The sequence below is a fragment of the Amblyomma americanum genome, chromosome 5, assembly GCF_052857255.1.
Source record: "Amblyomma americanum isolate KBUSLIRL-KWMA chromosome 5, ASM5285725v1, whole genome shotgun sequence".
Classification (NCBI taxonomy): Eukaryota; Metazoa; Arthropoda; class Arachnida; order Ixodida; family Ixodidae; genus Amblyomma; species Amblyomma americanum.
The window spans coordinates 37,661,969-37,668,075 of NC_135501.1; the positions used below are offsets into that span (position 1 = coordinate 37,661,969).

The 6,107-nt window shown below is 45.3% G+C and overlaps 1 long non-coding RNA gene across 1 annotated transcript; it reads left to right on the forward strand.

The window, feature by feature from the left end:
- The first annotated feature begins 1,303 nt into the window (after window positions 1-1,303).
- Window positions 1,304-5,584, forward strand: LOC144134636 (uncharacterized). Its single transcript, XR_013315186.1, has 3 exons — window positions 1,304-1,558; window positions 1,633-1,833; window positions 4,597-5,584. It is a non-coding gene; the product is annotated as an uncharacterized LOC144134636 (long non-coding RNA).
- Window positions 5,585-6,107: the final 523 nt, after the last annotated feature.

The window sequence follows — 6,107 nt, forward strand, 5'->3', positions numbered from 1 at the left end:
TTGGTGCATACTTTGTACGACCCAGACTGACACAGCGCAATGGAACGAGGACGAGAAGAAACACGAAATACATGACGGGCCCTGTCCTGTCCTGACAGGACAGCGCCCGTCATGTATTTCGTGTTTCTTCTCGTTCTCGTTCCGTTGCGCTGTGTCAATCTGTGTCGTAGAGAGAATTTTTTCAATCTGATGTACCAAAAATTATAACGAATAACCCCAAGAGGTTATTCATTAGGCGGAGCACCATAAACCATAGTTTTAACGAATGCCGCAGGCAAGGATGCCAGTAAATGTGCCGAGATATTTAACCGCGCATTTGTATCTGTTTTCAAAGAAGAAACTGCCTGACCATTGCCCACTCCGCCTACTCTAACACTGCCAGTAATGTCACCAATCCAAATCACAGCGCAGGGTACCATAAACAGTATTGAAAAAATTAAAATCACTTCAGCTGCTAGACTGGAAGAAATCAAATGAAAAGTACTGAAAAACACAAAACACATTTCCGCCATTTATCTCTAAATAATGGTTTTGTTATCGCTATCGACCAGAAACTTACCGGACGACCGGAAGGTGGGGAGGGTCATCCCGGCCCACATATCAGGTAAAAAGTACACTACTCTAAATAATCGTCCATCTCCTTAAGCAGCGTGCGTTGCAAAATCGTGGAATATGTCATCTATTGCTAAATCATAAACTTTCTAGATTCAAACAACTTCCTTCATCCGGTTCGACGCGGGTTTCATAGGGAGCTCTCCTTTGAAACCCAACTGGCAATCTTCACTATCTTCGCTCACGACGTGCATGCTTGACCGTAGCCTGCAGACCGAAGCGTTATTTTAAGGTTTCGCGAAGGCATTTGACACGGTACCTCACCATCGCCTAATACTAAAACTCGCCCTTTTAAATTTGCACCCTGATATCCTGGAATGATATAAAGAATTTCTAGCTAACCCCTCTCAGTTCGTTTCTATTAAAGAGGTCGTTAAGTGTTTTCCGAAAATTTTGAATGACGTGTGTATTTGGGATTCTGACCCTTCATTCTATAGCGTACAGTGATTCGTTTCATCTTCCGGTTTGATCGAATAGCGAAAAAAAGTAAATTTCGATTTGTTGGCACGCGTCCTCCTCAACTCTAGAGCAAACGTCATCTTAAGTAGCCAATCAGAGACTTCTGTCGCCGATACAACATGGCGGCTAAGCGAGGCGTGTTGGCATATAGTTGATCGAGGTCAGAGCACTATATGTACTCAAATGTGGCGTCAAAATGAGGTCACGTCGCGTCACGCACACAAGCCAGGTAATTTAAAAATGGCCGATCTTCCCGAGCTGCAGCGTCGCTGGTTGGAAAGAAGTAGGCTGTGGGGGTTTAAGCCGTACGGCGACACAGCTTTGCGGGTGCAAGATCGGCCGTCGTCAGAGGACGACAGCTGTGGAATGGCTGCGAAGACGGTGCGTGCGGCCGGCAACTAGCGGTCGTAGCCCGCGGCACAACCGCTACTTGCGGAAGCCTCGACCGTGAGCCTCCCGAACCCGGTCGTGTCGGGAATACACACTGGTATGTCCGAGTGTTGTTGCTTACGTTGAGCAGTTTGCGAGAAAGTGCAATCGCTAACCGAAGCAATCGAATAGGTGTGTCTGCGGGCGGTGCGTGTCGATGCCCACTGCACTCGAGAGCACCTGCTGCCGCGAGATCCCGGCAGCGACTGTGAAGCAGCCGTCCGGGTGCATCACGGAGCACCCCCACTTTTATACCCTGCGCCTCGACGAAGTGGTGCTTACGGTGGCACTGCAAATGCTTCTGGACCATGGGCTACACGTCGAGCACACAAGGTAAGAACAATGCTCAAACGGAGACGTAGCATGAACAAGCGACCACCTTTTCTTGCTCTTTTCTCACATGCGAAGCGCTGTAATCAAACTGGAAGACAGTGCTCATCAAAGACTTCAACTTAGCGATAACTTCTGGGGTCGCATCGTTCCCTAGGAAAATGCGTAAAAGCGCCGATGTTTTGTTTGTACAAGGTGTAACGGTGTGCGTACACATCGCGACACGTCAGTGCGAACGCGACATTGGTGGTCTTTTTTCTTTTTTCATATGTGTAGACGAACACGATGTTTTGCTACTCAGGTGGTAAAAAATTCTCGAGTAAGCGAGCAAGGCAGATGAGACGTGTCTTCTGGCATATGTGAACTCGGATAATGCGGTTGAAGATCATGCACAATGTTGGTAGGTATATAGATGCTGACCAGACATATTTCTGTTTTACTGGCTGGGTATATATCTTTAACAAGTGCAGCACAAGAGAAGCCGATTGCAACGGAAAGGACTGTGAGAACTGCTGTAAAATCAGTACAAAACAAAAAATCCTTTATTTCGCAGGAGACTGTACAAAATGGAATTCCATATAGCAAAGTAACCTAGCCCCACTCACTACCAGGACAATCACCATCCCAGCACTGTCCTAATTGCTATCTTTTTTTGGCAGTGCGCATTAGGTGCCGACGTTCTATAGTGTGCCATACAAATTGTTTCGATTAAAAAGCATTTGGTGATAGACTTCATTGCAGCCATCATCACTTCTACTAATGTGTGGATGCTTGTGGCACAGCATGGTGTATAAAATCCGCATCTTCAGCAGTCACACAGTAAACCTGTCTTACATGTGTCGACACTGGCATCTTGCGTGTGCTGGGGGTGCGAGGCATTCCTCTTTGATCAAAAACTCCCAGCTGTTCCTCAGCTCCACCCACCAGCTCTAAAGTTGTAAAGTCATAGGGCCGATCAGCGTGAAAGAAGAGGTGGTATCACAAAATCAAACAGAATTATTTAATTACACAAATAGTTTTTTATTGATGAACACCGCACAAAAAGTGCTTGCCTTGGTTTTGATGACTGTTGGTTTCCTCTATTTGTAATTCATAAGCCCCTCATTTCCCTCACTTATTTGCTCAGCAGCTTCACAAGAGGCCCTATCGATCTTGATGCCACAGGTAGCATAAGAGAGTTCTCTCACAGCTTCTGCCCTCGTCACTCAATCACATTCTTACGCGACACTTTTAGTAACCGCCATGTATGAGGGCGGCACTGATGAACACTCACAAGGTTAGGTTACATGCAACATGAAAATCACCTATAGCAGAAGACTGGGCAGCCGTTACCATAGCTAAGTTGGTAGAGCATGGTGCGCAAAATTTGGAGGTTGGCGGTTCAGAGTTACCTGCTGCATGTTTTTGTTTTTTTTCTTCTGCTTCCTGATTCATGACATAATTACACTAATAATTTTGCACTGATGAACAACAGAAAAAAAACATTCCGCTATGCTTGCCTTGGTTTCGATGACTGTTGCTGAATCCTTAATTTGAAATTCGCAACTTGCCATGCGAAATCTGTGAAACACTTCACTGAATAAAGACAGATTCTTCAGAAGACCTGCACAGCAACTGGGTGCAGCAACCTGTAGTGTCGCCCAACATGTGCTCTTACCGGCCACGGCAGTAATGTTCGTTCCTGTTCACTCTTCCAACATTTACACGGACACTCGCCACTTGCTTTTTGAGCCAGATGTGAACAACGCTGCGAAACAGGATGTTCTCGTACCACGGGCCGTTCTTACCGTAGATGACGGTTGCGCACAAGTGTGGACAGTGAATGCCTCATCAGAACCTGTTTTGATCACGTCGGGGCTTAAACTCACTTGATTTGATGCTTATGACACTCTTACTATCAGATCCATGTCTAAGTGCGAGCATTCCAGTCGAGCCACAGACTTCGCCGTCAATATCGATCGCATGATTAACAAGTCGCTTTTGTCGTTCAAACTGCTTGCATTAGAGACTGTTCTTAGCCAGTATGAATCAGTGTTTGATTTTGCTCAGCCAGCCACTTCCTCTCCGCTGCCAATTTATGGCATGCAACACTAAATTAACACTGGTACCGCTCTGCCCATCACACAGAAGCCTTGTTGTGTGTCCCAGGCCGAATGGACTGGCCGAATGGCCGAATGAATTCACATAGCCTTTCTAAAACGCTGCTATCACAATGCTGTCTAAATTGCTTGAGGACAACCTTCAACTGACCTGGGGCGAAATGCTAAGCCGTGCTATAGTGCAGTGGGAAGATGATGATGGACTCGATGGGCGCAAAAATGAGCTATGGTGCTCGCCGCTAACCGTTCAGTGACGATCCCAATCCCCACTTTGGCTTTGTAAATAAACGCTTTCCTGTAATTGCAACTTCGTATGAATATAATACTTCAGCAACATTTGCCTGTGCTGCATGTGGACCACTGTGCCACCATGAACAAAAAGTTTCAGTGCTGCCACGAAAATGTGGTTGTGCCACTGTAGCATTTTTGTTGTCTACCATTCTCTCTCAGTAACTTCAGGGTGTTGCAATAGAATTCAGAGTTCATAATCCTGCCAGGAAGAACACACAGTGACAATCACATGATCTAACTTGCAAACAATGACGTTGGAACTAACTGTACAGACACTGGTAACATGATTATCTTTCAGCATTTTAAAAGCCTGAAACTGAACATTCATTTTGCTGTGCTGAAAAAATGGTAACTCTTGTTTTTCTCTTGTCAACAGGAGGTACCGCTTCATCAGCTACAGCCAGCTTGCACACTGGCATTGGGATGCCTGGGCAGACATCACAGGAAGGTCATCCCTGCTTGTGCTGTACACCAAATAAGAGAGAGGTTTCCATCCGAAGGTTACACTGGTTTCCAGTATGCACAAGGGTTGTAGAAGTTTGTTCAGCAATGCTTGTGAAGTTGCAGTCATGCCTTGTTAACATGGACACCCTGCAATAAAGACAATTTTCAAGGACTGATCTCTTCCCATTCCATTCTGACTTTGTAATATAGAAACTCTGCCTGGACTATGGACAGCTTATTTGGGAACCAAAAGCAAAAATAGATGCATTTTGTCTCAGTTTTGTAGCTATTGCTTTGGTACTCTTCCGGGACCATGCTCTTTGGCTATAATTTGCAGTTGAAAATTGGTTGTTGGGGGAAGAAAATGGCGCAGTATCTGTCTCACGTCTTGGTGGACACCTGAACCACGCAATAAGGGAAGGGTTAAAGAAGGGACTGAGAGAAGAGAGACAGAAAGAGGTGCCGTGGTGGCGGGCTCCAGAATAACTTGGACCACCTGGGGATCGTCTTTAACGTGCACTGACATTGCACAGCCCATGGGCGCCTTTTGCGTTTCGCCTCCATCAAAACGCAGCCGCCCCTGTCAGGTTCGAACACCGGTACTCCGGCTCAGTAGCAGAGTTTTGACCTTCATTCGTTATTTTTGACCACTCACATTATAAATCATTTTTCTGAGAACAAAAGTGTCTATATTAACCACACATCGTTGTATTATGCAATTTAACAAGTGCTGAAGACGGGAATGCAACTTTTGGACAAGTGACTTCAAAGTGTGAAAAGTTTTGCTGCAGATTAGAGCATTTGAAAGAAGTAGCACCCGCTAGGTGTTCATTATTTTTGTGAAAGGTTTGCTTTTAAAAATTTTGTGTTTGTATCCATCCATTTCTAAAGAATATTTTTATAAAGTTTCATCTGCATCCACATTGTTATCATGTTATTATTTTCAATGTGCTGATGTTGCATACAAGGCATAGGTAGGGACAGATTGCATTTTCGCACTCCATCCCAGCCTATGTTTTTGAGAGATCGAGAGTATTTCTTTTTTTTGTCTGAGTTTCTGACGACTGACACTTCAACCTCTGCCATGCTTCATGGCAGACGTCGTGGAAAAACAGCACTTGCAGTCGGTGACGAAGAGAGGACACACAAACAGTTGCGCAGTTTTGCAAGTCTGCTCTATGTCCTCATATGCAAGCGTTGCGAATCCACGATGTCTGATAAAAAATAACTAGCCCAGCAACACACCCTGCATATATTCATGGTAGAGGATGAGCATGTGATCAACCTATAAATTGTTTTGAAAGTAATGAGCCTATCCTTCAACACCGATTTGGCAATTTTATGGAATACGCACCTGTACTAGACAGTGGTGCTCCCCATGCTACTGGCAAACCTAGACCTTCTTGCTACCACGGGTTCATTCTTAGAGGGCCTCGGGAAAGA